Here is an 11,824-nt window from a genome sequence, read left to right as displayed (position 1 = left end):
AGCAATATTTATATTCCTTTTAATTTTAATTATAATTCCTACTGTTCGTTGAATTTGGCCGTGAAATATTTGCACAGTCGGATAATCGCACCGCATAGAACGACAGAATTTCAGCATAAAGAAAAAAATCCCTACTTTGAAGCTGTTGACCGGTCAAGCTTGAGCTTTAATCAAGCTTAATTGAGTTATAAATTTTGGAACGAATCGAAAGAATGATGCGAATGCTTAAGTGTTTAAAATTCTTTTAACTGCCTTAAATTAAGACTATGGTTTTAAAATGTAAAAATTATACCACGAGACGCTGGCCACTGTAACGTTCACACAAAATTCAGAAGTGGTAACCGTACGAACGTAACTTATTTACGATTATGATTAATAAAATGTAATCATTGTGAAGCGAGAAAATTGTCAAGAGTGACTTACAAGCCCACTTCTGATCAGTTTTATTGCGCCCCACTATTACGTGCAAAAAGGGGATCAATTTATGCATACTTTATTCTCAATCTCCATTTGAAAAATGAAGGTGATGAAATATATTACAAGCTGAATGGTTACTTTTTCATATAACCTGAACGTGTTTATTTTTCATATATTATGAGCCTTTTTTTATTAAAATAGGTACCATAATGTCACTTTGAAAGCGGTTGTTTATGGATTGCAAACGTATATATAATTCATAACTGCTAACGAGGTGGACTTTCTTTTTTATCACAGAATCACAAATGAACCTGGCCATATTTTTTATCCTATTTATACTTTTCCTCAAACCTTCCTTCATTAATTTAGAGCAACGGTAAAAGTATTAGTAACGTATGGGAACAAACCTGTACGTGTAGATTTATCTGTAACCGTTTAAAATGCAACACAAAAGAACCACAGCGGCTCCACTGGAGTACGCGGTAACTAGCAGATCTACTGATTCAATTTAAGATAATATTTCATGTGCAAACAAGCTTACAATCGGACAGATACATTAAATCTACGGTAATATTCATCGAAGTTACGTGCTTTTATGAGCTTTTTGCATACGTGCACTCTCATTTCTATACAATTTCCAGCGCTCATATTTTAAATATTTCTAATGAGCAAGTTGAAGATACGATCAAAAATTCCACCAACCCCGATACAGGACGTTGTCATAAATTGGTTGGCAGTAAAAAGCGATATTAAGAGCAATAAATAAGGTGGTAAATAATAGTCTGTACGAGCGTGCATTTCAATCCATTAAGTTTATTCTTGCAAGTGGTATTTAGCACGAGATAACTTGCGAATTTCTCAATTATGTGCTCCCGCCATGATATTACCAATGTTTCGCAGTTTGTTTACCAAATGAATACATCTTTTTTCAGAATCTTGCAAGCAGACATCAAAATGTCCTATTTATCAAAGAATGCTTGGCATTCATGTGTTTTTGTCGGAGAAGAAACCTAAGTTTCAGTTTATCCTTACTTCTGGCTGTTTTGTTCCTATGTATTTGTATTCGTATTACAGTTACGCCCCTATATTTTGTAGGATGTTAATCCTGCAGATACTTTTAAGGTGAACGTGCATACAGTAGCAACCCTTAATAAGTTATTTGAAACTTAAACTGTAAAAAAATCGTGAACCGCGTCAACTTTAGTTTTCGGGGGAGTAACCAAAATGGCTTTGCTTATCGTTGTCAGGTAAAAAATGTTACAGTGTTGGATACAAAAAATTTAAGGACTTTTCAAATAAGGTATCACTCGACTATTATTTCCATTTGACATTTTTGGAATGAAAGTTAGGAACGAAGGGGCTTGGCAAGGGATCGATTTCTACGCAGAAATGTGCTCTGAAAACCAAAGTTGTCGTGTTTCGCGATTTCTTTGTAGTCTCAATATCAACCAACTACTCAAAAGTGACTCATTTTAACTGGAATGCATCAATTAATCAATATACTATCACTTACAATGGTTGGAATGGGTGGGCCCAAGGATTTAATTTTTTTTTTATTTATTTTTTTTTTCCTAAAGTTCTACGGCAACACCTGCATGGTTATTAGCCGTTAGTGTTTATAGTTTTACGACCATTTTAGTTTCCTTAATGAATGCAATCAATTTTCGAATACTATCTTCATCATTTCCTAAACATTCCTTTAAATTCTTTGAGATCTTATGCTTTATTCTTAAGTTTTCATATACTCTACATGTAAGTAACATATGAGTTACATTTAGTGGCTCATTACATTCCACCCACAACGGAGGAGGGACTCCTAAAAGTAAATGACTTGATGTTATATTACTATGTCCTAGTCGTAATCTCGTCAGAGCAACTTGTTCACGGCGTGATAGTTCACGAGGTATTTTCCACGTATTTATACCCACTTTGATTTGACTGAAAAATGATTCATCTGCGAACCATTGTGTCATCCAGAATTGTCTAATTCTTGATAATACCTCCATTTTAACATCATCTGCACGCACCATTGGCCAGTCTATTTCTTTCCCACTCCCTCTTCCGTCTTCGAACCATCTGTGTATATTATAATATAATCACGGTATTGATCTAATACTGATAGAAATTCCTGTTTAAGGTATTGTTTATTAGTGTCCTTTTTTGTGTCAAACCACTTATAATTTACCATAATCTACCACAGAAGCAAAAATATTTGATAAAACTTACACTACAACCCCCGTAATCGAGGGTTCCTGATGAGAAAAATTGAGTAATTTGAAATCAGGATTGTGTTTTATTTTTAGAATAAAATTACAGGGTTGCTTATAGGTCGCTAAAACATAATCTGTCAACGGTTGCAAGGTTAGTTATAAATTATTGAGTTATAATCTATAATAAGTTACTTGGTGTAGTACAAAAGTTACAATCTCCACGTACGAATTTTCTCAAAAATGGTGCCTGACTCCAAAATGTCGCATTAGATTTTCAACATTTTTCCAACTCTCTCACACCCTGAGACGTATTTACCATATTTTTGCCCACTCAAAACTTAATGCCCGCCTACAGTCCTGTAGCAGTCCCGCACGCCCCGCATTGCAGGAAACCGCACGAAATAATGCGGTAACGTTCTTCGAAAAAAAAGCAAGAATTGTCTGCTAAGGCCCACAGTTACACCACTGGGCTCTAATATGGCACAACTCAATTCTCCTTCATATACCAGCACGAAAGAAGGCTTTTGTCACTGAGTATCCTGCTAGTGTTTCAACGCAGTACTAGCAAATTAAAGGTAGAGTTACAAAATTAGGTACTTGCAGAACAACCAAAGACAGAATTAATCTTTTTCCTCTTCTTCTTCTGTGAATTAACCTCCTCTTCCGATATCACCGCGTCATCGGCATAGTAAAATTATTTTAAATTCCGTCTCGCCTATTTGATATCCTCAGCGCGCGGTTTTTATCTCTTTGATGGTATGATTCGTAAGGAAAGAAAATTTGACTGAGATTACCCCTTGTCTAATCCCTGTGGAGACTGGTATTAACAGTTAATCTTTACACTACCAATGAATACAATAAGTTTATACTATTCCCATAGAAATTGAGAATGTATGTAGGTATCATTTTGTTTGACGACTTTTAAGGGTTGGTATACCTAATACATTTAGATTGAATCGAGTACATTTATAAGGACTGATGGCTGAGCGCCCCTAAGTGGGACTTGCAATCCCTCATAACTTTTAAGGCTCGATATGTGTAGATTAAGATTGAATCAAGCAAGTGAATCAAGATTGCTCGACTACCCCTTGTACTTGCGGGGTTTCATAACTTTTGCAAACCCTTAAAAATGGTGGACATACACACTCGAATGTACTTACGTATCACTTTGTTTGACTACAAAGGTTGATATGTGTACATTCAGATTCAATCCGAATAATCCGATACGTCACCGGAAATTCGCCTTGCAGGTAAAAACGGACAACGTTTAAAGATGAATGTGCTGTTTCCGGTGTTCATTTTACGAAAAATTGTGAGGGCAATGAAGCACATGAATACATTTTCGGCTATGTGCCGTATGATTTTGAACTGGGATAGTTACTAATACTTCGTTTGGACTGTTTTGGCACGATTGAGGTATTAGCTTGAATTTGACATTCCGTAATTAGCTATTCGTCATTGATCTCGATTCCAGAATCTCTCTTTCATTTGGTTGGCCGGGCGGGTTTTATCAGTCCGAAGCTACTCCCTTTGAGTTATATGAGTCTTATCCGATGCAGGTTGCTGGTCTCACCTCGGAACCCTCCTCCTTTATCCGGGCCTGGGACCGGCAACATAGCTGCTACGCGACTCAATCCACCCAGTTTTACTAATCCGATGAGAAGTAGTGATTGAATGTGATTGAATACCATTCTCAAACAAAAAATCCAAACAGATAGGAATAAATAGTCAAACTCGTCTGCTTCTGTAGTCTCAAGCTCGATTCCAACAATTTCACCATCTGCTGCACTATTCCCAAATGGGTTTCGACCTCGGCAACTCATACGCGAGCAACACAAAAAAGGAGAAAAGGAACTAATAAAAGAACTTACTCTTCTTTTAACAACATAAAAGCTTTTAAGTGCAGTTTAATTTTACTGCTTTGCAGGAACGTCCCAGAGAAGTAGCAATTAAAATGTTCCAGTTTTAGACGTTGTGACAGAAAAACGTTAGCTTCCAGACTGTAATAGGTAGTTATATTAGCTACGAATTCTACCAGAAATACCTCAATTACCCCTTTTAAAATAAATATAGATTTACAGATCCTTAGGAGTATTCTGGATTTTTCAATCAATCGATGCGCTATTAACCATCAGCAATATAGTGAATTTCGAAACCAAATGTGTTACAAATACAACTGATACATAAAACTTTCTTAGTTCAATTGTTTTAATTAATTTTTATTGAAATTCAAGAATGTGGTAGTAACCTTCGAATTTGCATAATAAATCATTAAGAACATAAATCTTCTCGTGCACGCAGTATAAATAACTGCTCCCGACGAAAATGTGTTCCATTTAACTCACTTCAAGGTACAAATTTCGTTAAAATCTCAAGTAATGCCCCTGCAGGTGTAACACCTTGAGCTTCAAATTTGCAACAGTCAGTGCGTGACCTGTAGGTATTAACCATATTTAGTATACGGGGTGCAAAATACATTTGAAGATCCATATCACATACGATCTCGAACCGCAAGACTTGCAGCTCTATTACGTAAAGGTTCCCCTGTTCAGAAAAAGTGTACAACTATTATTATGTCATGTGAATGAAAATTAATATAGTGGTTTGTGGAAGTGCACTTGTAGTAATTCAACTGTATGTATCAGTAACCGTAATATCAGATGTTCCAGATTGAGATTCAGTATCAAATAGCAACCACCCATCAATATACTTGACCGCAACAAAAAAAAATCGCCCAAAGGGTCTCTTGAGAGAATTCCACGATCACCGGTTCACATCGACACTTTACATTAAAATCAACATTCATTAATTTTAGAACTGCAACATTATGACATTTTTAATAAATTTGTATCTTATTAAAATTCATTTTTGATTCGTACATTTATCAAATAATGCTCGTGACTTGCATAGTTTATCTTTTGTGACTGATTACCTACATCAATAAACTTGATTTACACCTCCTAATAGATTACTTACATCGATGGGTCAAACACGAAATAAATCTAGTAAAAGGCATACGATGAAATATGAGTTTCATTTGACCCTTCGACGCACCAAACCTGTCAATAATGTAATATTTTCACCAACATGAATGATTCATTAACGGTTCATCAAATTTCTTTAAACATTCTCCATCGGGGCCGAAGCTACAATTTAATGCTTCCGTTCAAAGATAGACAGGGCTGCGGGTGAAAAGATGTAAAATGTGTGCGTGCTTGGCCTAAGATACAAAGCAGGTAACCTCCGTACAGCATCCACTAAAAGTGGCTATCTGAGTGGTATAAAGACAACCGACCGACATCAGTCTCTTCGATAACACGCAAGAGATGTTAATTAAGAAATGAAGCTACCGGAGGTTTAATGAGACGAAAAAAAAATTAAAAAATAAACCAGTTTATTTATTTCCTTTACAATTAAAAACAACAAACTTAGAGGTTTGTAACTTTCGCCCTCGCGCCATTCTCGCCAATTTTAATGGCCGATGTATAATTTATAGGGGAATTTCGTATGTTGTCTAACTAACCCAGTATTTTATCTTATTGCTGTTGTGTAGCCCTTTTGACTAAGGAAGTTAGGAGTATTTATGACAAATCATTCTTTAAGGAACGATTCTGGAACTGTGTAGTTTTTCTGCTCGCGTGCGTGGAGAAATTAGTCCACATTAATGTCCAGGTAGATCCCTTAAATGAGTTAAACCTATTATAAAGTGTATAGCGACATTGCGTCCAAATTAGGTAGGAAAAATTTGCTTTTCCTACCCCACGCGGTGAAATTTGGATATTTTATTATTTGCTAGACCAAACCTGTGTGTAGAAATAAAACAGCTGAGGTTCATCTCTATGTTTGTGTTGTGTTGAGTGCTGGGGTTGGTAGGAATGATAAAAATTTAGAATAATTGGAGTTATAGAAAACAGTTTTTACTATATTTTCAAATGGTATCTACATTCTAGACAATCGGTAATTGGTCATTCCCGAAGTCAAGCCATTGAATGGAATTTCTATCACTGTGGCTGAATTGAAATTTCTGTACTTATAATTTGTGCAAGGAACAAAATTATCTATAAGAACAGAATTTCTTTGCAAAGCAATTTTACACTTTTCTTATGAACAAAGTTATCTCCACCAGCTCGCTTCCTAATTCGCTGGTGAATATACCGGTTGTCGGGTCGTAGGTGTTGGAAAATTCAGGCGACACCCTCAGTTTCCAAAGGAGCCTCTCACACACAAATACCAACAATCAACACAGTACATGTAAATAATAAGAGAAAAGGACAAACAGTGAACCGTAGTTTAAGCCCAGGGCCACCCTGACTAGGCCGCCAAATCAAGTAAACTCCCCCTCGCCTTGAATAAGCAAACTTGGGAAACACCAAATATGGGAAACAAAATGACCCCACTTACCCCTTCTATGACCTCGACACTAATATACGAGTCGCAGGGAATTTTATCTATGCTACATCCGGGTACGTAGCCCTAGTACGCAATGCCATTGGATAAGAATTACTTATTCAATGGCAATACTGATATTCATGTAGAAGTAGACAAAGGGATTTCCTATAGGAATTTCGTATGTCTGCTTTTAAATGCAACCAAAATAACTACCTACAACAGTCAACAAATGAAGATCGCTTTAACTTACGTATTCTAATTTTCATTCGTGTGCGATGTATTCAACTAAAGAAAAAGTTCATATTTCCAATTTGTATAGGGCCGGTAACAGTTAAAGATTTATTTTCTGTGAAGCCAAAGCAACAATGTTCAAATTAATAATTAATATACAGCCAGATCTTTATTTGTTTCAAGAAGTTCCCTATGTCTACTTCTACATGAATATTACTGTATATAAAACTACAAATTAAAAACCTTAGGTGTAGCAAAGAGTATATGTACAATACACTGCAGCAAACAAAACAAAAAATGTATATAAGTATATCGTGAACTCGACACGAAATCAAGGAAAATCTTATCTAATACCAAAAATGCAATGCAATTGTTGTAAAACCCTATTAAATATTAATTAACATTTCCAGCAAGTATCATCGGGAACCAGCCAAAAAAATGTAAATAAACTTTACGTAAGACACACAAAATATCTGTACTTGATTTGTCGGTGACTGGATAGTAATTATCCAAATTGGTACGTTATTCTTATTGGGTTGACAAAAATGTACACTACGAACTGTACAAACATTTCTAACCAACCAGAAAAGGTGCATACAAATTCTCTAAAAGCGTTTAAGTACCAGATGATTTCAACTAATTATTAACAACGGGGTTAATCCCCCAATTCAACATGAACTAGGATGTTAATAACAATTTTACGTAAAGCTTCCAAAACTCGACCAAAAGCTTTGAATCGTCACCGGCAAGTTACAGGAACAAACAAAATACAACACTTAGCTGCATGTATGTCCTTCGCCAAATCCAAAGACACTCCTACGAGACTCCGATGATGGTACGATGAAATCACTGAAACGGCTTTACTGCCCCGATCATTCGTTATAGTTGTCAGACAGCTCCTTCATATAGTTGGCTACTCGCTCATCCATTAACGGTTCTCTCAATCAAATTACACGACTTCCATCCCCGAATGCAGCTGCATACGAATCAAGATCGCAAAGGTTAATTCCTTATGCGGTTCAATATAACAAAAAAAACCTTCCGAAGAACCCTCTCGGAACAAGAACCACTACAAATCAACCTCACATGTAACATCGAAACAATCAGACACAAATTTGGAACAATCCTTACTTTCAGGAAGAAGCGGATGGCTCAAATTAAATTAGCTAACCTTGTTGCAATCTCCGTAACTAAAAACAATTAGCGCGTGGCCCCACATCCACATAAACCAATGGAAAAAAATTGATCTAATCCCGCAAGTGACATCAAGACATTCCCCAATCTGCATTCTGCGAGCCACACCAAACGGATGTCCCCATTTTTAACCAATTTCCATCACGCGACAACTGAGGTACGTGCTATGTTCTACAACAAAGTAGCTTTGATTTAAATCATACTCGCTAAACAAAATGGGTTCCATATTGCTATGAATCTGAAATTGTAGTAAAAGGCCCTAATGGTAAGAAGTACTGTACAACAAAGTATCTTCCTGTACACGCCTTTCCACAGGCGTATGTCTTCAGTTACTTCTAACTGAAAATGCTTCTAAACTGAAGTATTGATAATAGAATCACTATGTTTCGGACATTGCCATAAAGGGGACTTTATCAGTCTTTTAACATATATTGCTTACTTTAATTTCTACAATGAAATTTTTTAGGTGATCATCACCAGATGCGTAACAATCATAAATTTTCGGTAGAAGTCAATAAAGGCATCATTTCATATAATGGTTTTTTTCTTTATACAACGAGTCTTCACTATTTCTCGAGCTACTATATCACTAACAAATATCAAACAACAAATTTCTCAATTAGAAATCGGATATGTCTGTATGAAGAGGAAGACAGGATAAGAAGTAATTTATGTCAAATCAATGGAAAAAAAACTTCTAATTTTCTTAACAAGCCTGAAAAAATGTAAACAACTTAGTTTTACCATAATAGGAGCAGCACATGTAAGAAATTAATTAGAAATTAAATTAGTTATTAATTAAAGTACTTTGATAGATGACCTTATCAAGTCGTTGTTAATCCGTTGGTAATTTACACAAAAAGTGCACGTTTTCCAATGAATGCGATTTAGTGACAACTGATCCGGATCTTGTGATCGATATGTGACGTTTTAGCAACTCGGTGGTCCTACATTTGAATATAATGTACTTAGTATACAATTCTGAAACGAGTTTTTTGTAATTCCCTTATGGTAGTAAGGCGACGACAAGTAGAGACAATATTTAAATCAGAGATTAAATGCGCTAGCTGGTCGGATATTTAGATGTATTTATCTTTCATTGTTTTTGTCGGCAAAAAATCCCTATTCTTGTTGTTTGTTTTTTTATTATCCATTAATTGCCATTAACATGCACAGGAGCCCTTTGTTGCAAAGAGATCGAAACATAAGTTGACAAAAAGTTGATATATTCAAAGAAAACACCGACGATAGTTAACTTCATCGCAATTTATCGGGGTGTACCGTAAGAAGCGTTCCACCTATTAATAAAACGTATTTACATTGCTGATAAAAATATGAGCTACTAAAAGTTTAACGATCGTTTTAAGAACTTCGTCCCATATTTTTTATATTAAAAAAACATTCTCCTTATAGCATGTTGTGGCAAACAACTCGATGAATCAAGACCGGTAACAACTCTTTATGAAATTGCTTGAGATAATCAGGGTTACTATATTTTTGTTTACTTTTTAATTACATGGCAGTGAGGCAGCGTTCCGGTTGAGCAAAAAGATAAAGGCGCCGCGTTCGATTACCGTCTATGACAATGCATATATCTCACCCATCTCGCACATAATTAATATGGCTGCGTTGTTTTACTTCCAGCCATTCTTCTTTGCTTATTATAAATATAGACCATCTACAATATTATTAAAAAAGGAATTTATAACGATGGTTTCGGGGACTTTAAGCATTCTCATACGACAAAATGTGGCGAATTAGAAAGTTTGGCACGTTAAGTGCTTCATTTTTTTGTGTCACTAAATTACCAATTAAATTAGACATCTCAATGGTAACAGTTTCATGTTCCTCAATGAAGATGAGTATTTTGAGCTTCCCATCGTATACTTGCTTCTCAAAGGCGTTCGACCGTATTAATCACAAGATACTTATCGAAAAATTAAACATGCTTATATAACTTTGATCAAAATTTAATAGCCCTGATCAGTGATCATGTCTTATGGCGCCGCTTGCAATATGTTTGATATCATAATACGTATCTGCTAAGTCAGGAGTGCCGCAAGGTTCTAATTTTGGCCCATCTCAGAACAGCAGTGGTGAAAATCAATCCTACTTAAATATGAGTACAATCTTCACAGTCTACCGACAGCCAAAATAGATTTTTTCAAGGGCCGGGGATTCATTACTCCCGGAATATATTGTTATAAACAAAAAACGAAGAAAAAATGGGAAAATGTCGTTTCTTTTCGGATTTGATTTCAATTATCTCGTTACTATTGCTTTTAGTGGAAAAATGAAGAGAAATGAATTTGTTTAGAATCGAGATACAGACGGTATTGAACGTTCATTTTCAAACGATATTGTTTTTATGGAAAAATATAAAAAAAAGTAATCCGGAAAATTAACAATCCATTATTACTAAGTGAGATTCATCCGCTCTTTTTGAAAATCCGAATGCGATCACTTCTTTTGATAACGAAACAATATGACAAACCCGGTCACCATATGTTTCATAGTCATTGGTTAATTAAATATACAAAAAAAACGATGCTTTGTCTTTCAAACTGAGTGACACCCAGAGCGTTCTCAATTTTTTTTACACTCGATTACAATCGACCAACTGTGGAATTTAGACGTCAAAAATAGCAAGCACACGTTCTGCTGGCGCGATCGTTTCCATAGAACAGCATTGCCATATGTTCTTAAAGTCATTTTATATCGTGCTCCGCGTCCTATTTGAAATAAGAATGACTAGTGTCATTAAAATGCACGATCATATGTTTCACTTTATCTACCCTTGCAGTTAAAGAGCTGCTTACCCTCCTCATTCAAACCTATTAAAATGTTAATTTAACATATGCTATAAAATAAATAATATTATCAGATGCTAATACAATGCAAAAAATGATACAGACATAGATCTATAAAATATAAAAATATAATGGCGTTTGGATATGTAAAATTCTTGTACCTTTCTTTTAGATGTTCGACTTTTAATCGAATGCAGCAGATTTGAGGTTGGGGGTTAATTGGAAATTAGTACTCACGGAAATGGGGGTAAATATCAGACTAAAATTCAACATTAATCGGCGTCGGAGGTTATTGCTTTTTTTTTAATAATCTTGCTTGACACAATTGTAATTATGGTAATCATTGGCGTTTTGAAAATTCGGGTTCCTGTTTTTGGGGACTAACCTTATACTGACGCAAAGGGTCGGTAGTGCCCTTCTGAAGCAACCGACATGCAAATTTTACCAAAAGTACATTTAATGTCGAAACATTTCTGTAGATTTTATTGGATTCGGGACTCTTGGAAGGAAGATTTGGTAAATTTTCACACGCGACCAAGCTCTGTGTGAAAACCACCCATCACGTAAGATATC

Source organism: Photinus pyralis, unplaced genomic scaffold, assembly GCF_008802855.1.
Source record: "Photinus pyralis isolate 1611_PpyrPB1 unplaced genomic scaffold, Ppyr1.3 Ppyr1.4_LG7, whole genome shotgun sequence".
NCBI lineage: Eukaryota > Metazoa > Arthropoda > Insecta > Coleoptera > Lampyridae > Photinus > Photinus pyralis.
The sequence above is the reverse complement of the archived record's forward strand: the minus strand, read 5'-3'. Positions refer to the sequence as shown.